The following is a 23,846-nucleotide window of genomic DNA, read 5'->3' on the forward strand; positions in this document are numbered from 1 at the left end:
CAACGGATTATTAGTCTATTATTCTCTTGTATATAAATGATGTATTATAATGAACAGAACACTATGGAGTCAGCAATTAGGCCCCCTAGGGTTGACTGTGCTTCTAGAGATACTGGGGAAGGATTAATTCCAGACAGAAGCTTTGAGACAGTTGATGACGAGCCATGCTTAAACTCATTTGAGAGGCATGGATCTGATACTTCTCAGGCAACTTCTGGCAGAGGTCAACGATATCTGAATATTGCAACATGGAATGTTTGTGCAATGAATGACTGTGGTAAATTACATCAGTTTCACATGGAGGCGGAACGTTTGAGACTGGATGTACTAGGGCTGGTAGAAGTCAGATGGACATCATGAGGTCAGGTGAATACAAATGGATGGATGTTCTATTATGTTGGAGATGGCAAAGTTCACCAAAGCGGTGTGGGTTTCCTTGTAGCACCAAAAATCATCAAAACTGTGCTGAAAGTCCAACCAACATCGGACAGAATTATAGTGATCCAGCTAAATGCAAAGCCACAATCAATTACAATCATCCAGATCTACATGCCAACAACTGAAGCAGAAGATGATGAGGTGCTCTCCATATATGCAATGCTGCAAAAAGTAGTGGATGAATGTCCAAAGAAAGATCGACTTGTGGTAATGGGGGACTTCAATGCCCAAATTGGTGCAAATCGTCAACACATGTCCAGTGGAAAGTTTGGTGTTGGAGTAGGTAATGACCGTGGGCAATTGCTTCTCGACTGGCTCAGTGACAACAAATTAATTGCTGTGATCACCTGTTTTCAACATAGAAAGAACCAGCTGTACACATGGTGCTCCCCTGGAGGTCAATGGAATAACCAAATTGACTTCATTGCCATCAGGCTACGTGACAGAAGAGAATGCAAAGATAGCCAGGCATTACGCAGTGCTGATTGTGGTTCAGACCACCAATTAGTCTGGATGAAACTGAAGGGTTGCAGATGGAACAAGAAAAAGCTGCTTACCAAGAAACCCAAACTAAATCTGGCACAGTTGAAAGACCCAGCCACGGCAGCTGCATTCGAATCCAGTGTCAAAGATCATCTCAAAGGTAAGTCAAGTCAAGTTTATTTGTATGGCGCTTTTAACAATAAACATTGTTACAAAGCAGCTTTACAGAATTTGAATGACTTAAAATATGAGCTAATTTTATCCCCAATCTATCCCCAACGAGCACACCTGTGGTGAAGGTGGCAAGGAAAAACTCCCTCAGATGACACGAGGAAGAAACATCGAGAGGAACCAGACTCAAAAGGGAACCCATCCCCATCCGGGCAACAACAGACAACATGACTATAACATTAACAGTCCTAACAAAGTCAGCTTCATTGATGCTATAAACCCCCCACCAACGGAAACCTGAGTGCAAAACCGTTCACGACAACCACAGTCCCAAAGTCAGCAAGTCAATTGCAGTCCCCAGCCACAAAAACACCACTGCAGGAGTCCAGAGCGTCCTCCAGGCGCGACCCCCAACTGTCCACATGGGGCCGCCCTCCACAGGAGCGATGCGATGAGACTCCAGCCAGACACAGGGCACCAGGATGGACCAGGCAGGTAAGGACATCACATGGCCAGTATTGGCAGATGTACTAACTTTAGCAACAAAAGAACATTGTCTTGTTGTAAGAAAGACTGAGAAGCCATGGATAGATGACCCAGAATGTCAAGATTTGATTCACCAAAGACGTCAAGCCAAGATAAACAACTTTCAGGATGCAGAATATACGGTAAGAGTCTCTGTAAATCTGTTAAAACTGCATGCCGTAAGGCAAAACGGAAGTGGCTGGCTAGTCTAAGTGTTGAGGCAGATCAATCATTCAGCTCTGGTAATACCAAACGCACCTACCAGCTGATAAGGCAGATTAGTGGGAAGAGATCCCCTCAGGCAGGCATTGGTATCAAGGATAAGAGTGGTGAAATGCTTTATGAAGCTGATAACATCAAAGACAGGTGGACAGAGTACGGCATTCAACTCTTCAGCTCAGACTCCCCACAGCACTCTCCTGATGAACATCCACCAGAGCTACTGGAACCTGAAGTCCTACCAAGCGAAATTAGAGCAGCCATAAAGAGATTAAAGGTTGGTAAAGCTGCTGGCCAGGATGGAATCTATGGAGAAATGTTAAAGGCAGGAGGAGACACTGTAGTGCTAGCTATGAAAAAAATAATAACATCTGGAAGACTGGTGATTGGCCAAGCGATTGGACACAATCCGAAATCATTGCCTTACCAAAAGTACCCGGAATGCAGGACTGCTCCAAATATCGAACCATCAGTCTGTTGTGCCACGCATCTAAAGTGTTGCTGGAAGTTATACGTAGCAGGTTAGCACACTTTGTAATGCCTCAGATCGCTGAGGAGCAGTTTGGTTTTGTTGCCAGTAAAGGGACAACTGATGCAATTCTTACCATACTTAACATCATTGAGAAAACAGTGAAAAGGCAAGATCAAGAGCTATGGCTGATGTTTGTTGACTATAGCAAGGCATTTGACACAGTCAATCATGCGGTCTTGTGGAAAACTCTTGTGGATTTTGGCACACCTAAACATCTAGTTTGGCTTTTGGAGAGACTATACTCAAAAGCTACTGGAGTCATCCGAGTAGCAGACGTCCACACAGACCAGTTTCCATTTGAACAAGGAGTACAACAAGGCTGTATTGTATCCCCCTTGCTTTTCAATGCCTGTGGTGAAGCCATCATGCGACAGGTGAAAGAGACACTGGATGAAAGATTGGGTAGCATTGTTGGTGGAAGAGCAATATGGAATATACGTTATGCTGATGACACTACACTGCTTGCACGCTCAAAGATAGAACTGGAGAAGCAAGCAGCAGAATTGGAGAAATGCAGCCACACCTTTGGTCTCCATATAAACTCAGCCAAAACTCATGTTATGGTCCATGGAAGTAAAGAACAAATCTTCCTTGGTGTAAATGTAATCAACCAGGTAGATAGCTTCAAATACCTTGGCTCAATGGTAAGGACTGACGGAGATTCAACACCAGAGATTTGTGCTAGGTTAGCAATTGCAAGAGATGCCACCAGCCAGCTAATTGGATTGTGGAAGGCAAAAGAGATCAGCCTGAAACTGAAGAAACAATTGGTGAAATCTCTGGTTTGGAGTATAGCCCTCTATGGTGCAGAAAGTTGGACATTAAAGCAGAGTGATATGAAGAAGATAGAGTCATTTGAGCTGTGGGTATGGCGTAGAATGCTGCAGGTCAGTTGGAAAGATAGAAAGACCAATGCATGGATTCGCCAAAGGGTAGGAGTTTCAGAGGGAGATGGTCTGCTTGCCCAATTGAAGAAGAAGTTGTCTATGTATGGACATTGGAAACAACGTTCAGATAGTCTAGTTCAGGTGACAGTAGAAGGTGAAGTAGAAGGGAAGGCCTGGCCAGGACGAAGGAAAACAGGATGGATTGATAACATCAGGATGTGGACTGATGGTGGAATGGCCGTGGCCAGAGAAAAGGCATGCAAGAGAATGCTGATAGTTCTATGAGGACTATGGCAATGCAGCATGTCTTTGGACCATGGGGGAAACCGGAGCACACCCACGCGGAGAACATGCAAACTCTGCACAGAAAGGCCCTCGTCGGCCACGGGGCTCGAACCCGGACCTTCTTGCTGTGAGGCGACAGCGCTAAATACTACACCACCGTGCCGCCCATTATTATTATTATTATTATACATACACATTCCTTTTGGGTGTTCAATGCATCTTTCTCTTTCAAAATTCTCTCAAAATCTTCCATATTTGATGAAGCAAACCTGGCGGCCATATTTGTTTACAAATTGTCACAGTTGCTCACTCGCTAGCGCGGAAGTTTTACGTCTCTGGCATGTGACGTCATGATGTCTTGATGACCATGCAATATCGTAAACCATATTCAACGCTCATTCTCCGTTGGGTAGAGTGATGTAATACACATAAGATAAGCGATATGCTAACAATATTGCATGCTATCAAACCAAATGAACAGAACTCGCTAAAAGGGAATAGAACACATTTTTTTATTCCATCGAAAAAGTGTCCTGTATGGATAATAATTCCCGATATTTCACTCCGATGACGTCACTCCCAGTATTTTCCCGCTGACTTTTTGTTTGCGCATTGTCAAAATGGCGAACCGGGTCTCATTCATCTCATTAGCTCTAGCTGCTTTATCCTGTTCTACAGGGTCGCAGGCAAGCTGGAGCCTATCCCAGCTGACTACGGGCGAAAGGCGGGGTACACCCTGGACAAGTCGCCAGCTCATCACAGGGCTGACACATAGACACATACAACCATTCACACTCACATTCACACCTACGGTCAATTTAGAGTCACCAGTTAACCTAACCTGGATGTCTTTGGACTGTGGGGGAAACCGGAGCACCCGGAGGAAACCCATGCGGACACGGGGAGAACATGCAAACTCCGCACAGAAAGGCCCTCGCCAACCACAGGGGGCGAACCGGGTCAAAATTAAAATTCTTTTGATTAACTTGAGTATTTTTTTTTGTGGATGTGTCCATATAATATAAAGAACATTACATGGTGGTGCGAAGATATGAAGTTTATCTTCTTGTGTTGAAAATCTTTCACTTCCTCTATATACTGTTTCCTTTTGATGAATCTAAATCCTGCTTCATCACAAAAAAAATTAATTAATGCTGTACAGCACAGCATCTATTTCAATCTCCCATCAAAAAAAAATCTGTGCTCACTATAATTTAATTTCAAGGTAATATTTCATCAGAGGGCAGGATAAATAAGCCCTGATATAAGCAGGGTTAAGTGAGCGCACAGACAGCTCAAATCAGATTCAGTCCTGTGGAATTAAAATAATCTCCTCAGTTTAAGCTTTTCATTACCCGAACCTGTACATACAGTATGTTTCTGATTTAATCTCCAGGTTCCATCTCAGTTGTGAGGAAGATCTGATTCCTTGACTTCCATTTGTCTTAAAATTAAAAAAAAAAGTGTTGAGGAGAGGAAGAGATTTCTGTGGTCTAATATTCCTGGTGTTATCTGGGTTCTGCTTTACTTCAAGTCAGATAACACACGTCAGTGACGTCACTGGGAGCTTCTCATTTCCAGTCAGATTGCTCACACACTCTGAAGTCATCCATATGTAGCATCTGTGTGAATTTCCATGATGAGCAGGTAACTCAACTCAACCAGAAACTTACGTGTCATGGGTTTATATTTTCCGTTGGCTGTCAGGATGAGCAGAGACGTCTCAGACCTCACCGTTACACACCATCATACCACATCACACACATCAAGGACACAGTAAACATAACAAATAAGACAGATCATTTGTAAATTTAACCCAAAGCTTGGATTCTACGTATTCCATCATATTCATCAATATAAAGAAGTAAAATTGTTGTTTTTTTTATTATTTCCACACAGACAGTGAAACTCACAGATGAAAAACCATCATTTTTATTATATTTAATATTTTTATTAAAACACCACACATTTTTCCTGGGTGTCAGAAAGCACAAAAATGTGTCCATGCTTCATCCATTTAAAGGAGACCAGGCTTGTAGTACTTGAGTCTGACTCATGCGCTAATTTTAAGGACTTGTGACTTGACTTGGACTTGAGCACTGATGACTTGGACTCATACCTGTCAACTTTGAGGTTTGAAAAAAAGGGATATTTCCCAGATTTTAACTCAAAATAAGGGAAAATTTCGGAAAGTCGAACTTTCCGAAAATTTCAGAAAGTCGGTAATCGAACTGACTTTTCTTCACAAAATTAAATTCGTCCTGCCATTTGGGCAAGTAGCGGCAATACACCTTTTTTGGTTTTGCCTCGCTCCTTTCTTTATTCATGTCTCTAGTCTCGCCGTCTACTGAAACTCGCTCCCTGAGGAAAGAATTACGACCATCTTTTAGTTTTGTGAGAAGTTCCGAGCAGTGACCTTGGTCAGACCATAGATTTACATAGAAGACTAGATGCCTCGTCCCTGTTGCCCGTCAACGAAGTCGAACGTCCGCACATGGCGGCCATCTTACCTCAGACAGCTGGCTTACCCATTACATTGTGTTGGTAGCGATATGTACTTTTCAGATGACCGTAACTTCCTCAAATTTCAATCAATATTCAAACGGTTTGGTTTGTTATATTAAAAAAAAAAACGGAAGTATGTATTTATGATATTAATGATGAATAATCATTTTATATTTAAAAAAAATACGCATAGCTTGGCGAAAATATTTCAGTCTACTACAGACTGTAAGACAGGATGCATGCTGAAATTCCTGTGCTGTGAGAAGCCTAACACTGCATACTTATGGATAACTGCGGCCTTAGGACAAATAACCATACAATTTATTTCCAATTTTTAGTGAAAATATTTTTACATGTGGGCGGCACGGTGGTGTAGTGGTTAGCGCTGTCACCTCACAGCAAGAAGGTCCTGGGTTCGAGCCCCGGGGCTGGCGAGGGCCTTTCTGTGCGGAGTTTGCATGTTCTCCCCGTGTCCGCGTGGGTTTCCTCCGGGTGCTCCGGTTTCCCCCACAGTCCAAAGACATGCAGGTTAGGTTAACTGGTGACTCTAAATTGACCATAGGTGTGAATGTGAGTGTGAATGGTTGTCTGTGTCTATGTGTCAGCCCTGTGATGACCTGGCGACTTGTCCAGGGTGTACCCCGCCTTTCACCCGTAGTCAGCTGGGATAGGCTCCAGCTTGCCTGCGACCCTGTAGAAGGATAAAGCGGCTAGAGATAATGAGATGAGATGAGATTTTTACATGTGATAGGGCCGTAGGGGAAGCTAAAGTTAAATAAACAGCTTACTCGCTTCTGAAACTTCAGAAATACTTCATCCACCTCAAAAACCTAATGCACTCACAGCATAGCATAATAACAAATGTAAACTCGCATCATAGCATAATAACAAATGCACTGCCCGAGTAAGTAATAGTATAAAACAGTGACAGCGACTCACGGTAGTTTGTGACAAAAAAAGCACTTAATTAATCACATGTGGTTATACTTCCAAGGATAAAAAGATATCTTTACATTTACAGAAAGAACATTCAAAGCTGATTATCATGTCAAAGTCAATATATGTTAGCACAGAAGATTGAAATTTCATTTGACTAGGCTCCAATGTGCAGTTAAAATAAAACTAAACATACTGATATAAACATCTACAATTAAAACAGACACAAACATCAGCTTGTCATCAAAGTCAGTACTTTGATTTCCTGTAAATCATAATGTGAGTGCTGGGCTGTGCTGTGCTTGCGTAAGTCTTCATCCCCCTTGCCTGTGGTAAGATGGTCGCCCTGTGCGGACGTTCTGGAATACGCGGTGAGGAATCTAGTCTTCTATGTAAATCTATGGGTCAGACTAGCGCTATGGTTCTGACAGTCTTCTTCACAGACATGCAATTAAAATCAATGTGTAATTACTAGACTGCCACCTGCTGTACTGGAGAGGGCGGGGACGTGAATTCATGGCCCGACTTCCTACTGTAAACTCCTGTCAGAGGCGCATCATGAATTCTGGACCTACCGACTTTTATATAATGTGAAAATACGGGATATTTTCGGGAAAATAAAAAAACGGGAAGACAGCGGGAAATAAGTCAAAATAAGGGATTTCCCGGGAAAAATGGGAGGGTTGACAGGTATGCTTGGACTTGTGCATTAAATGCATTCGGACTCGTAAATTGGAGACTCAGATTTTTTCTTGTAGTACTCGAGTCCAGAACTCAGACTCAAGTCCGACTCATGATTTGACTTGGACTTGTGCATTAACTGCATTCGGACTCGTAAATTGGAGACTCGGATTTTTTCTTTATTTTTGTGTAACATGCCATAATAATTTGGCAGAAGATATTTATATTTATATCTACATAAATTTGTATACTAATTTTGTGCAAGAGAATGCACGTTCACCTAGTCATATGTCATGTTCAGGAACAAACTAACGTTAATGGCGCTAAAATGCCTGGCGAGAACGCCCCTAGGAAGTGACACGCTATGTTCATTGCTCTGTTGATAGTGGGCGTGGCTTGTTGCTGAGCGATGAACTAGCTAGTGTTAACCCTCTCTCATGTTATTTGCCCTGTTGATAGTGGACGGGGCTTTCTGAGCGATGAACAAGCATTTTATCTGTAGCCTGTTAACTAAAACGGGGCAGTCGAGCAGTAACATTAATCCAACACAGTAGCGGAGACGGTTTCACATAAAGGCAGCAACAGCCACCGTCAAATGGTGCGGATGGAGTCTTGTTCTCAGACTCAACTCGGATCAACAGTGGACTCGACTCAAAATTTTCTTTAATAACTCAGACTTGAACACTGGGGACTTGAGACTGGACTCGGACTCGAGGTTTAGTGACTCGACTACAACACTGGTGATAAGTCAGAGGTCAATGGGAACAATGGTGATTAGTGATTGGCTGTTTGAAACAGTTGTGATAAATCAATGGTCAGTGGGAATAACGGTAATTAGTGACTGGTCGTTTTGGTACAATGGTGATCAGTGACTGGACACTAGGAACAACATTGATAGGTGATTAGTCATTTTAGTACAGTGGTGATCAGTGACTGGTGTTTGAAACAATGACGATAAGTCATAGGTCAACTGGAGCAATGGTGATTAGTGATTGGTTATTTGAAACAATGGTGATAAGTCAATGGTCAATGACTCAATGGTCAACTTACTTACTTTTTACTTACTTATCCTCTTCTTCCCTGGTGGGAAATAAGGCCCCAACCCGGCAACGCCATTCTTGGCGATCCTTCGCTACTTTTTGGGCCTCGCCCCATGTAAGGCCCATCTCTTTAAGCTCGGTCTGGACTGTTCTTTGCCAGGTTGTTTTGGGTCGTTCAGGCCTACACCTCCCACTGTAGCAATGCCTTTGGTATGCACCCCTGCTCCATTCTTAAAACACGTCCCAACCATTTCAGGCGATGACGTTTAATTTCCAGTATGATGATGTAGCAGCCCGTGTATCTATAGAGTTACTTACTCATTTCTCTCAAAACCTGGGCTGACTTTGATGTTTCATACACAGTGCGGACGTTCCATACTCCTATTCTAATCCTTGCCTTTGGTCCGAGTAGACTATCTCTCGCAGTTCTAACTTCCCCATGGAGGCTTTCATTAGAGTTGGTCATGCTGCCACTGATTGTCCAACTCAAGACTACCCTCAGACCAGATATTTCACTTGTCGTCATTGTCGTGGTTTCCATAACTTTGTTTCTTTTTACGGGGTGGAGTAGTTGGCCTCACGCCCAACCCCCAACCTGGAGGACCAGGGGATCACTCTTCGTCTGGCCCCTACCATTCGACCTGTTCGGCATGGGTGGCCCTACCAGGAGTTTGAAACTCCAGCCGACATAGCTCTAGAGGTCACTGGGACATGCAAACCGCCCCACCACGAGTAAGGTGGTGATCCCAAACGGAGCAGTAATGGTCAACAGCCACCGTCAAATGGTGCACTTGGAGTCTTGTTCTCGGACTCGACTCGGATCAATAGTGGACTCAACTCGAAATTTTCTTTAATGACATGGACTTGAACACTGGGGACTCGAGACTGGACTCGGACTTGAGGTTTAGTGACTCAACTACAACACCGAAGGAGATGTATTAAACCTCTTTTCGATTATATTAAATTATTCTCTGAAATGCTTTTGTAAAGTTTGTGAATATTTTTAATTTTAAAAAACACCCTGGGTTATTTTTTCTCACGCTGTTTTAATATGGTATAAAGGAAATATCTCGCAAATAAACAAACTAAGCTAAACGTCGGTCTTTATGTCTGTCCTTTATAAAAAAAAGCTGCATGTTGAATTTGTTCTTAACGATATAATCACTAAAGTGATGAAAATAGACGGGACTTTTTATTATTATTTTTATTTATTTATTTTTGTCAGGGAGGCCGCCATAACTCCATCGTGCGTGACGTCATTTTCCATAAGCACAGTGGAGGTGTACAAGTGCATGCCATTTTTCCAGGAATTTTTCCAGAGTTATAAGTATTTTCCTCAAAAAATAGTTAATTTTGCTCTATTTTGAGTTTAGAGAGTAAAACGTAGAGTTGGAGTGGGAGCAAAATGACAGAGTAATTGTGTAACAGAGTAACAGAATTGACTGTGGCTCTGAACTGAGTAAAATAGTACAAGAGTTCATTTCAAAACACACTGAATAGAGTCAAATACCAAAATAAAGAGTAAAATATTAACACCGAGTTGAGGAAAAGTGACTCTGGAAAAACAGCTCTATCAAAAGAGTGACTTTTACTGTTTTTAGAGAGGGACCAAATGTTATCTGGCATACACTACCGTTCAAAAGTTTGGGGTGACTTTGAAATGTCCTTATTTTTGAAAGAAAAGCACTGTTCTTTTCAATGAAGATCACTTTAAACTAATCAGAAATCCACTCTATACATTGCTAATGTGGTAAATGACTATTCTAGCTGCAAATGTGTGGTTTTTGGTGCAATATCTCCATAGGTGTATAGAGGCCCATTTCCAGCAACTCTCACTCCAGTGTTCTAATGGTACAATGTGTTTGCTCATTGCCTCAGAAGGCTAATGGATGATTAGAAAACCCTTGTACAATCATGTTAGCACAGCTGAAAACAGTTGAGCTCTTTAGAGAAGCTATAAAACTGACCTTCCTTTGAGCAGATTGAGTTTCTGGAGCATCACATTTGTGGGGTCGATTAAATGCTCAAAATGGCCAGAAAAATGTCTTGACTATATTTTCTATTCATTTTACAACTTATGGTGGTAAATAAAAGTGTGACTTTTCATGGAAAACACAAAATTATCTGGGTGACCCCAAACTTTTGAACGGTAATGTATAGTAAAATTTTCTTCAATTTGAGTAAATTTTACTCAGGCAAATTTCCTGTGTAGTATAATATTATGGTTTAGCGTGACTTCTCGGTCAGTTTGTTTGCATTTCTCGACAAAAATTATGGCAATGCAGGATTAGAAAAGGAATCAAAATAAAGTCGTGGCTAGCTTATTGCCTGTTTATTTAAAAATATATATATTTACCTGCTTATCTTCCATCTGTTTGATGCATGGCACGGTGTGCTGTTGTGCTGTTAGTGTTTTGTGGTGAAACAAAGTCAGGATCGCGTCTGGCTTCAGTCGTCATTTCTGCCTCGTGTCTCACTTCTTCCCAGTGATTTTTTTTTTCATCCAAGTCCTCCACAAATCCACAATCTCCTGTAAAATGATCACTGGACAATTTGCTACTTGTTCCACAAGTAAAGTTTTCTCGCTTTACTTGCTGAAGCCACTCAGCCAAATGAATTGAATCCAATCCGGAATGAGGAAGACGTGCGGAATCCTACGTCACACAACGCCACCTTCGTTTTCATTTCCGAATACATCCATCCAATGTATCTGGCTGGCTAATCCAGTACGGCCACGCCCAGGGAAATGGCCTAGTGGACTGACGTTACAACTTTTTTTTTAAGCTAAATTCTGCTTAATTTTTTTTCATCTCAAACATCTTGTATTAATGTAGAATGATGACATTTCATAACCCTGTAATTTCAAAATTTCCTGGTTCATCGCTTTAAAACCTTGTCGGATGAGACAGGCTGATTTTGCGGATGTGCCTTTAAATTTAAATATGTTAATAGCTTTGTTCTGATTGGCTAACGGAATCCATGGATGACAGAGATGGATGTTAGCCAATCAGACTAAAGCTAATTACATATTTAAATTTAAAGGCACAGCGACAAAATCAGCGTCTTGTCCATACCATGGTAAAACAACATGAGAAAAAAAACCTCGCAAACTTTACAAAAGCATCTCACGTTTATGAAAAGTTCACCTCAACCAACAAACTCATAGTGTTACGGTATTGTGGATCCTGCAGCAAGTAACGGCATTACTTGTGGCATGGCGGCATGGTGGTGTAGTGGTTAGCACTGTCGCCTCACAGCAAGAAGGTTCTGGGTTTGAGCCCAGCGGCCAATGAGGGCCTTTCTGTGTGGAGTTTGCATGTTCTCCCTGTGTCTGTGTGGGTTTTCTCCGGGTGCTCCAGTTTCCCCCACAGTTCAAAGACAAGCAGTTAGGTTAACATAGGATGGCCTTGGGCTGAAGTGCCCAAGAGTGGTGGTGCGTAAGTATGCAGTGGCTTTGCTCTCCTGTGATGAACTAAATTTCATTGTACATTTGTGCAGTGACAATAAAGGCATTCTATTCATTAACTTTTTTGAAAATGAGCATACATCGATGACCTCAGCTGTTAGGTCAGCTATTAGATTAGAGGGGAACCGTCAGGGCCTTCTAGGTCTTCAGAGAAGGCCTAAATATATCAGTATTTCAAATGTTATATTTAATTTCTTTCATTCTTTCATTTCTTTCATAATTTCATTATAATTATTCTCTTCTAATTCTAATTCGGCCTTGTTTTCTATCAAATTTGCTTCAAAAATGAAAGGGTTACTGTCCTGAAAACACTAAAATCGAGTTATCCAATGAGATTGTTTTTTGTGAGTTTCGAGTTGGCTCACTCACTGGTTCAGACTTCATTGCCGGGACAGAAGGCCATGGTAGTGTATGTTTATGTAGGAAGTGACAGATGGATGAATTAACCAATCAGATTCTGATTTATAGTGGAAGGGACCAAAAATTGATCGCCCTAGGCCCTCTCGAAGGCCAATGCTAGCTTAACCGTGAGTCAGATCGTTATGTCTGCAGCTATGACAGAAGAGATCGACGTGGCAGGCTTAATAACGTTACCTTTTCCAAGGTGGGCTTTTGCGGAGAAACAATTTATAATGCAAAAGGGAAGACCAACTCTAGCACTAGACCTAACAGAAACAGGGAAAACTGTTGAAAAGCATTTCAAAGTTGACAATTATCAATGCTACCCATGGATGACTGGCTGTAAAAAAAAAACCACTAGCAGGCTGTATTGCTGGAGTTAACTTTTTTTTTTTTTATGGATAAGTCATCCGCCTGGGCTTATGTTGGATTTGTTAGCCTTACTAACTTAACAAAGTCAGCCCATTATCATCAGAATTCAGTTACAAATCTGCAAGCTATGGCGAGCTTAAAAATTATGTAATTTACTGAGTTACTTTTAAAATCAACATCGACAGCTACACACAACGGAGCGACCTGACAGCCTGCTGCTAATCCCTTACAAAATCCTTTACCCTGTTGCTTTTTTGGTGTCTGGCTAAGGTTTGGCTGAGCTCAAGTCCCAGCTCTAATCGTAACGGTTATGCCACTGCATTAGCTAGTATTAAACGGCCAAAGAAACACATAGCATAATTATTTATTTTAAATACTTACATTTCCGGCGGCACGGTGGTGTAGTGGTTAGCGCTGTCACCTCACAGCAAGAAGGTCCTGGGTTTGAGCCCCGTGGCCGGCGAGGGCCTTTTTGTGCGGAGTTTGCATGTTGTCTGCGTGGGTTTCCTCCGGGTGCTCCGGTTTCCCCCACAGTCCAAAGACATGCAGGTTAGGTTAACTGGTGACTCTAAATTGACCGTGAGTGTGAATGGTTGTCTGTGTCTATGTGTCAGCCCTGTGATGACCTGGCGACTTGTCCAGGGTGTACCCCGCCTTTCGCCCGTAGTCAGCTGGGATAGGCTCCAGCTTGCCTGCGACCCTGTAGAAGGATAAAGCGGCTAGAGATAATGAGAATGGGGATGACTTACATTTCCCTCATTTGCAGGTTTACCGTGGTACAGTTGGTATTGATCCCTCTTTTAGGAACAATTTAATTGCCAGTCCTGCATTGGCCCAGGTTGCTAAAACAGTCAGACGAAAAGTAATTATCGCACACAAACAGGTTTTTTTTCCAACTGGAGCTGGGACGTTGCCATTAAAAATAAACCCAATCCACTCAGCTCTTCTGTCCACTGAGAATGGGGGGTCGATGTAACCATATGTGCTGCTCTGTGCAGAGCAGTTTCAGTGCTTAGCTCAATTTGACATAATGCTAGCAGGTCTGATGCTTGTGAGGGGGAAAAACTGCTGTATCCTTTGCAAAGATGGCTCTCTCAAGCCATGTGATTTTTCTAATGAGCTTTCATTTCTATGTAAGAAGAAACTCACTGGTTGTCTTATTTCAGAGTGTGGGTTGGTAGGCACTCCAGATATGTGCACAAGCACTGAAAAAGTGAGTTTTATCGCTTAACATGTCCCCTTTAAGCAATAAAACATTCCATTATAGCCAACGCCACCAAAGTGGACTTACATTACATAAATATTAAAGCTAGACGGCCTTTCAATTTCATAAAATCAGTGAAATTAACCTCTCTCTGAAATGTGGTCATTGTGTTATATGTTTATTTCTGTAATATCTCACAAAATATCAGGCCATTCTGTGGCTGGGAAGTTCTTTAATTTGAGTGGATTAAAGCAAATAATGTGCATGAAATCGCTCACTTCGCGCAGTCAAGCAGACAGAGGAAGTCCGTGTGTGTGTTGCGCATGCGCAGGTTTACCTTTGAGCGTGCACTGACAGTTCCATCATTTTGCCGCTAAACGAACGGCTGATCACACCGAGGTGCTCGCTGAGCGCCGATATTTATTAGTTTGGTCCCGCATTTCCTTTCCTTCATATATAACATAACGTCTTTTCTTCTCGCTTTCTTTCCGTTACTGTAGTCGGTCTTTCACGTTTCATTCGCACACTCACGTTCTCCATTTTTCTCTCCCATTTCAAATTTGTATCTCACAATGCCTTGCGCGAACAGGGAAAGCCCACCACGTGATGCATGGCGTAGTATCTTGAATTGGGTCATGGTGAAGCAGGAAAAAATAGCGGAGAATTTAGGTCCACGTGGAGCTAAATTCATTAATTATTCTATTTAAAAAACGAATAAAATTGGAAGTCTGTGATTTGAATTCTGTAGCTTTTGGTCCACTAAACAAAAATAATTAGGTGTCGGGGAAAATTCTTTTTATGACCTACACTTGAACAATCTGAAAGGCAGTCTAGCTTTAATAGCATTTAGTAGATGCTCTTATCCAGAGCGGCCTGAGGGGCAGTTGGGGGTTAGGTGCCTTGCTCAAGGGCACTTCAGCCATTCCTGCTGGTTCAGGAAATCAAACCAGTGACCTTTTGGTATCAAAGCTGCTTCTCTCTCACCACTGAGCCATGGTATCTCCATGGAGTTGATTGTTTTCCAATAACAGTATGTCTTAAAATGTTTTAAGTCTCCTCTCAAGCCAACAATAATCTTTTTTTTAATTAAAGAATGACACATTGTATTTTTGTCCATTTATAAGTACATTTTACATTGTTCAACAACCACAAAACAAGCTAGTTTCCATTATCACATTATAGGGTTGATATCATCATCATCGTTGTCGCTGCTGAACCCGATCCATACTTGAGGCAAACCATGTTTTTGGTTGACTTGGCCAGAATTGCAATAGTAGGGCGGCCAGTTCCTTTCAGCACGTGCACACACACACCTCTGGGCAATAGATAACTTGCAACCACGTGATCAAAATGTGCTACATCATGAGCGTCCGCCATGATGGTGGATATACAAAGCAGCTAGGATGGCAGCCACTGAAAGCGTGTCTGTAAACAATGCTGAATTTTCTCAGTATTACCACGATTTGAACGCTTGAGTGAAGATTCGATACAAAGACAAGATAGAGATGTGTGGTTTTGACCCATATTATTTAAAAAAGTCAGATTTTTCTGAAGATAAGACGCTTCTACTGACCATCAAGTACCCAGATATCACATTCTATCTGGTTTGGCTGCCGAAGAATCAAGTCCGAGCTCGGACAATACATAGCCCATGTTCTGAGTAGGTGCCCAGTTTGGATTTTTTCTATCGTATAATTTTACTGGCACTGCTAGAAGCGAAATGGTAATACACGTGTTAAAATTATAACAATGACTGAGTGAACCATGACAAGAGAACGCTCATTTTCTTGCAAAATTCTAGCAACACGAAATAAAATTCTTCCATGATATTATCGGGAAAGCTTTTAAATCTCACCTGAGATAAAATGATGACTGCAAACACGAGCTGTTTTGGTTTTAGCCTCTGTTAGATCAGTCCTGTCGATGTTGTTCAGCCGTGCTTGTCTCCTCTCCGTACTAAGCCTCAGAGATTCCTCGCCCTCTTTCTGAATCACGGACGGAATTCTAAAAAATCAGAACGTGCCACAGTGACGAGTACTGTTGTGACCACAACCATATACTGTACAGCACAAAGATATAGCAGAACTAAAAGAACGCTTAAAGCAGTGGAAAAACAAAAAGAGTTGTGCACGTTTTGACCATGTTTTATATGGAATGTCGCTTGACCCCGCATTTGTATATCCACCAACATGGCCGACATCCAGGTTTCTCCTTTGCTTTGATGTCACTTGCAAGTCAAGGATTGAGAGGAGCCAGTTAGCCTAACTGCATGTCTTTGGACTATGGAGGAAACCCACACAGACACGGGGAAAACATCCAAACTCCACACAGAAAGGCCCCTGTCTGCTGTGAAGTTTGAACCCAGAACCTTCTAGTTATGAGGCAACAGTGCTAACCGCTACACCACCATATACCCAGTAGATATACCCAACTATAAAGAGTTGTTCCTTCACCAGCCTCTTTTTTTCTATTTCTCTATAAGTTATAAAGACAAAAAGTTAGCAAGAAACTGCTAAGCACAAATCCCTCTTTAGCTCTGACTGTAAGCGGAGACTCCAAAAACTGTTCAATCAATCCCTCTTTAAAGCAGATACGCAGAACCTTTATTTTTAAATACATTTCTGAGTGGATAGTATCTCCATCCTTGACTCTTGTATGCTGCATAAATGGGAATAAAAAGTTAAAATCAACCACAAAGTTGGCGTTCAAGCTGCCCCGCTGAGCCAGCCAGCCCTGAGTGTGTGACACACAGCGGTAACCGGTTTTAAGGCCGAGGCCTTTGACAGCTATAGCCCAAAGTCACATAAATAAAAATTTATGGTGAAAGTAAGAAATACCGTTACCGACTTGCTCAACTAAGACTGATTTGACTTCACTGATTGTGGGTTTACTCTCATTAAAACAGGATAGGTGTTATAACTTATGCAACGTACATGTACTTGCATGCATTTTCACTGATAAAACGTAAAAGGCTCATTAAATAAGCAGATAAACTGAGACAATCACATGCTGAAGCAAATTAAATAATCTCATACCGGTAACTTAAATGCACAATACAAGTTACATGTATTAATCTAAATGCAGGTAAACAGCGAGTGTTGTTGTTGTTGTTGTTGTTGTTGTGATGTAACCAAATGAGAGTTGCATCTTACTCGTCTGTGTTCTCACTTCTTGAAGGCCGACCTTGTGGCCGATTGTTTTGAAACAATCTGACTTTCAGTTCTTCATTCAGTTCTCTGTTCATTCGCTTCTTCCACATAAGGGCGAGATATTGCTGCTGAGGCGAGCATATCCAGCGGAGAAATCAGACAGCTGGTTCACTCATTCTCCATTTTCTCCATATTGAGTACTCCGCCATTACTGCTTGGCTCAGGCAATTACTAAAACCTGGGATGGGATATCACCGGTTTTAGCAACAACCGCGGGGAGGTCACTGCCTGAGTGATAATATGTCACATCCCGTTCCGTCCTGGGTTTTAGCAACAACCCTCGGCTCACACTCCGGGAGAACTGGACCAACTGAACTTACTTTCCTTTTCTTGTAGTTTTATTTAATTGTTGGTACTGCACCCTCTTTCAATACGGGCTTATAGCCAATGCTCCTCAACAGATCAGAGGTCTCGTACGAGTCTTCAGTAAAATGTGCAGAGCAGAGGAGAGACCACTTCATAGCCGCCCAATGTGTCTGTGAATTTCTCGCAAAACGCATCCAAATCTTTGCAGTTTGAACATTCTTGGGCCATAAATGCAACGTAAATCCACCTTCTGTCATGTTGCTGCACCCGCCAGCAACACATCTACGTGGCATGGTGATAAATTAGCTCAAAATGGAGGATCGGAGTTGCAGTCAGCTCTGTGTTTCAGTATAGCAGAAATGGCGATGAGACCGATAGACTTCCTGCTGTGACATCACGGATGTCAAGGTCATTCACTCAGACCGCTACCTATATGAATCACTTTAGTCGTAAAAATTACTATATTAGATTCATTGGTAACACTTAAAACTATTCCTGTGCCATTCTTGAGGTCTCAAGGCATTTATAAACAAAAAGTGAGGCCATGGTTCTGCGTATCTGCTTTAAAGAAAACTCTTGTAGTTACTAAGCACGCATGCCTGTTTATCTCTGACTGGAGAAAACCCACAGATAACTTCACCATATCAATGATAGCAACAAGGACCCAACAGTGACAGTCATGGGATTAAACCTCACAACCTTCTGGTCACTTAAACGAACACCTAGACAATAGCCTTCGTGTTTTGCTTTCAGATGTTATTTGAGGAATTTATAGAGGAACACCCTTCTGTATTCTAGAAACTCAGATCTTGTTTATGGGCTCGTATCATATTTAATGTGTTTATATGATATTGATGACATCCCTGCTTTCACCCACTGGTCCGCACTCCTCATATCCGTGCGAACCCCATTCCCTGAGGCACACGCTTACTCTAATGCAATAACAGCTCATGGAACTGACTAGAGATATATGAGCTCTTTCAGTCACGTCCCCTCTCAGTCTGGCTGGAGACATTATCAAGATTTGTGCCTTGTGCCTCACTCGGCTTGTCGGAATGGAGCTCTTGAGAATTAATGTCCAACATTAACGTGTTCCAGGTTGTGGGGTATCAGAGAAACAAATGACATTATTATGATAAAGTGATGTGGGGTTCTGAACGCTGCAAGGTGTTGGAGTAGATACAGTACGTGCTCAGAAAGTTCTGGAATGTAAACCTATCGTTGTTGAGACATTATACAGCCGTAATTAATGTTTTTTCATGGTGGAGTGATATTTAAACATCTTCATATTGTACACAGTGTCGTTTGTGTTTATGAGGTTATTGAGGTTTGGGGGGGGTTGTTTTGTCTGGTTTGTGATCATAATATCTATCTATCTATCTATCTATCTATCTATCTATCTATCTATCTATCTATCCACATTCGCTGGATATGAGCAAACGCATGCTCTGATTGGCTACTCTACTACTAGGATATCAGTTCATATACCGTGAGTAGAGAAAAACAAAATGGTGGAGTGCATCAAGTCAGATATATCACTTTGTTATCAAGTATTTAAAAGAAACAGAAATAGTAAAAAGAATATAGTTGTTTTTTTTCCCCCAATATCTCCTGTTCCACACTCTGGCCCAGTCAGTGGCAGTAACGCACCTTTAAGTTGGTTTGCCAAACACCAAAAAACCCTAAAGAGCAAGAAGAAGAAAATGGCAGAGCATGTTGCTGAAGCAGCCAAGGACGAAATAAAAACCCTACTCGAAAACAAAACCCCGAAAAATACAAAAAAAAGCAACAAAATATGGATTAAAAGTATTTGATTTGCCCAAATGAGGATGGGTTCCCTTTTGAGTCTGGTTCCTCTCGAGGTTTCTTCCTCATGTCGTCTGAGGGAGTTTTTCCTTGCCACCGTCGCCACAGGCTTGCTCATTGGGGATAGATTAGGGAAAAATTAGCTCATATTTTAAGTCGTTCAAATTCTGTAAAGCTGCTTTGCGACAATGTTTATTGTTAAAAGCGCTATACAAATAAACTTGATTTGATTTGATTTGATTTGATTTGATGGTAAGAACGTATCTTTTTTATTTTTCAAGAATTATTATTATTATCGCATTTTTCACAAATTGCTCCTGTCATTTTGCCGGTTTGTTTACATTCTAAGCGGAAATTATTTTGTCGGACATTTTGTATAAAGTTTTTATTTATCAAATTTCAGAGGTGGACAGTAACAAAGTACATTTACTTGAGTACTGTACTTAAGTACACTTTTTGAGTATCTGTACTTTACTTGAGTATTATTTTTTTGGAAACTTATGACTTTAACTTCACTACATTTGAAAGACAAATATCGTACTTTTCACTCCACTACATTTCTATCAAGGTCCTCGTCACTCGTTACTATGAAACAGCTTTGAAAGTGGATGTTTTTGTTTTCTTTTCTAAAATGTGATTGGTTTTTTCGCAGGTGACACTGAGACAGCCGATCAGTAATCACTAGGGTCACGTCACATCCAGAGACCGTATAAAATCAAGTTCACTTATTTCCCCGCAGCGTTATTTAACACAATCAGTTGATGGCAGAATGGAAGGAGGCGGTTCTTCTGGCGAACGCACGCACTCGTGGCCTTACCTAGAACCCATATTTCAGTTTTCTGAAAGGATTAAAGATTAATTTTGTTTTAAATGTTTGCTTTATTTGCTGAAAATGAACCACATCATGGCCTACAAAAACTCGCCGTCCAACCTGCGGAAGCATATTGAGGGATATAAACGTTTTATTCCAAGAGAAAGCTTGCAACAAAGTTGTCTGTGCTTTTAGAGCTAGCGATAAAATAGCTATGCAGTCTGGTTAGTCAAATGACTTTCTATGGATTTTCCCACCAAGTTGCCGTAACCTTGTTCATGGCTAATGTTTACACATAGCTAGTTGAATTGGACGCTGTTAGTTAGCATATACAAAAAAGAGTTACGCTAACATGAATAAAGTTAACTTTATCATAATCTTGCCAAATAAACAGAATGTAGAAATCTTTCTTTTCTAGTAATATTAGCTACCCAATATGATTTCGAGTTTGAAAAGAGTTTGCTAGCATGTCAGGTGGAGCTTCAGCGCTACAGGTTCTACAAACTAGTCAGAAACTCCAGTCAGTTGCTTCAGAGGCATTAGGTTTTGTAAGTGTTGTGTCAATAATACCACAGTGCGTTGACAGAAAATGTACTTTTAATACTTAAGTATTTTTAAAAGCAAGTACTTCAGTCCTTTAAAGTGCCATTCCACCATTGGATGTATTCTTTGGCATAAAATACAATATATTTTATGACAACATGACTAGACAGAGAAATCTTTTAGCTTCAAAATGATATATCAAACATAATTTTTTGACGACGACAAGTATATTAATTTTGCGACCAAAGTCACCTACCCTTTTAATTTCCGCGCGGTAGTGAAACGTGATGTCATCGGCAGGTTCCCCTTCTTGTGTACCACGTGTCGGTCTATTTTTAGACCAGGAAACCCCCAAAGTGAGAGAGTCATTTCTCCTCGTATATGGGGGCCAAAAAAATTGCGAAAATTTTTGAGTTAATCTTTCAGTTAGCTAGATTTATTGGTATTAGCTAGATTTATTGGTATTATTTTTATCGCGTTCTGTCCGCCATTGCTGATAATATGTGCCACGTCACACGTCACGTGGTACACAAGAAGGGGAACCTGCCGATGACATCACGCGCGGAAATTAAAAGGGTAGGTGACTTTGGTCGCAAAATTAATATACTTGTCGTTGTCAAAAATTATGTTTGATATATCATTTTGAAGCTAAAAGATTTCTCTATCTAGTGATACCATTTATATATGTTGTCAAAATATATTGTATTTTATGCCAAACAATACATCCAATGATGGAATGGCACTTTAACTTAAGTAAAAATTTGACTGGACAACTTTCACTTGTATCGGAGTAACATTTAACCAGAGGGATCTGTACTTTGACTTAAGTAATGAAGTTGGGGACTTTGTCCACTTCTGTCAAATTTGCAAAAAATAAAAATAAAAATGCTTTATTTCGAGTTTGCATGTTCTCCCCGTGTCCGCGTGGGTTTCCTCCGGGCACTCCGGTTTCCCACACAGTCCAAAGACATGCAGGTTAGGTTAACTGGTGACTCTAAATTGACCGTAGGTGTGAATGTGAGTGTGAATGGTTGTCTGTGTCTGTATCAGCCCTGTGATGACCTGGCAACTTGTCCAGGGTGTACCCCGCCTTTCGCCCGTAGTCAGCTGGGATAGGCTCCAGCTTAAAAAAAAGCCCCAGTGGCCTAATGGATAAGGCACTGGCCTCCTAAGCCAGGGATTGTGGGTTTGAGTCCCATGTGGGGTGTGACCATATTTGGGTGGCATGGTGGTGTAGTGGTTAGCACGGTCGCCTCACAGCAAGAAGGTTCCGGGTTTGAACCCAGCGGCTAGCGAGGGCCTTTCTGTGTGGAGTTTGCATGTTCTCCCCATGTCTGCGTGGGTTTCCTCCGGGTGCTCCGGTTTCCCCCACAATCCAAAGACATGCAGTTAGGTTGATCTGAGGTGCCCTTGAGCAAGGTACTTGACCCCTGACTGCTCCCCGGGTGCTCTGGTGTGGTTGCCCACTGCTCTGGGTGTGTGTGTGTGTTCACTGCTTCAGATGGGTTAAATGCAGAGGATGAATTTCACTGTGCTTGAAGTGTGCATGTGACGAATAAAGGTTTCTTCTAAGCTTGCCTGTGACCCTGTAGGGCAGGATAAGCAGCTACAGATAATAGATGGATGGATGCTTCGTTTCACAAAAAAATCCAGTGAATGTGGATAGAATAAAACAGTTATTCCACTCAATCTCGTCATACATGGATTATAGCCGATCGGTGCTACGCAACTTGTCGAATATCAGCTCATGTACGACTCAATTTCATAGAATAACTGTTAAATATATATCTATTTTAATCCATTTACTGTTTTTGCCTCGTGATATATACTGAAGATTCACATTAGTATTGTAAGTTGTTTGATAACGTGCTATATTTTTGTTATTACTTTCTGTATTTAATTCCTTGACTGAGATTGGGTTTGTGATATTTTCATTATTGTAATTATCCATCATTTTATTTCTGCTCTTCTTGGGAATTCATGTACAAATTTCATTAAACAAATCTGGAAGTAAATAAAACTAAAACACCGCTTTAGGCTATAATTCTCCTGAAGGGCTTGCAGATTTAAGCCAGTCCTGATCTGTTTCACCACATTACACCACCACCGTGTCCATTTACATCTAGCTGAGCAATCTGTACAGCAGTTAGTTGAGAAATCTTTCTGTGTCGATTTATAATAATTTCACCAGACATCCTGTAGTGGATTCCTGGCCGTAAATAGATACCTGTTATTTCAGCTGCGCTATTATGGTCGAGTCAAAGGTGAACGTATATATTTGAAGGGTTTCCAAAGAACATACAGCAGAGTCGATCACATGGGTCAATGCACAAGAAAATCCGTTCCTATAAATCTTTCAAAAGAATACAAATAATATTTGTATTGCAGCTTTCTCATCCAAGGATTCTTAAAGAAACTATAAAGTCCCATTTATATTAATTATCCTGAAGTAATATGTCCTTTAATAATTATGCCAGAGGTTTAGCATAGTGTAATTTTTATTAAACTGTTTGAAGACACCAAGTCGCATTTCACATACTGTATGTGGAAAAGGAAATTGTAATCATTGTTGTACATTTTGTGTAATTAAGGAAGTATGACGTAGATGTGTAACTACATTTGTAATTATTATCCCCAGATTTAGGGCTTATACTCTTACTAACAAAAACAAAAACTTCCTGAAGCATTAAGTTTTGACATATCATTGATATATGATCGATGCCACATTTGCTACTGTTGCGAATGATACGGACAGAAATGATAATTTGTAAAATAAAAATAAGTAAAATAAAAAATGTAAAATAATTTAAAAATAATAATTATAATATAACTGAATTTTATATATATATATATATATATATATATATATATATATATATATATATATATGGTCAGAAGTTAACATACAGTGACATGAATGTCATCATGGATATGAATGTCATGGCAATATTTGGGCTTTCAGTCATTTCTTTGAACTGTTCTTTTTCTGTGGCAGATTGTACAGCATACATCTTTAATTTAAAAAAAA

At 41.0% G+C, this 23,846-nt stretch overlaps 1 non-coding gene across 1 annotated transcript; it reads left to right on the top strand.

Annotated features, from left to right (window-relative positions):
- Positions 1-21,952: 21,952 nt before the first annotated feature.
- Positions 21,953-22,025, top strand: trnar-ccu (transfer RNA arginine (anticodon CCU)). Its single transcript has one exon. It is a non-coding gene; the product is annotated as a tRNA-Arg (tRNA).
- The last annotated feature ends 1,821 nt before the right edge of the window (positions 22,026-23,846 follow it).

This window comes from Neoarius graeffei, chromosome 23 (assembly GCF_027579695.1).
Source record: "Neoarius graeffei isolate fNeoGra1 chromosome 23, fNeoGra1.pri, whole genome shotgun sequence".
Lineage (NCBI taxonomy): Eukaryota > Metazoa > Chordata > Actinopteri > Siluriformes > Ariidae > Neoarius > Neoarius graeffei.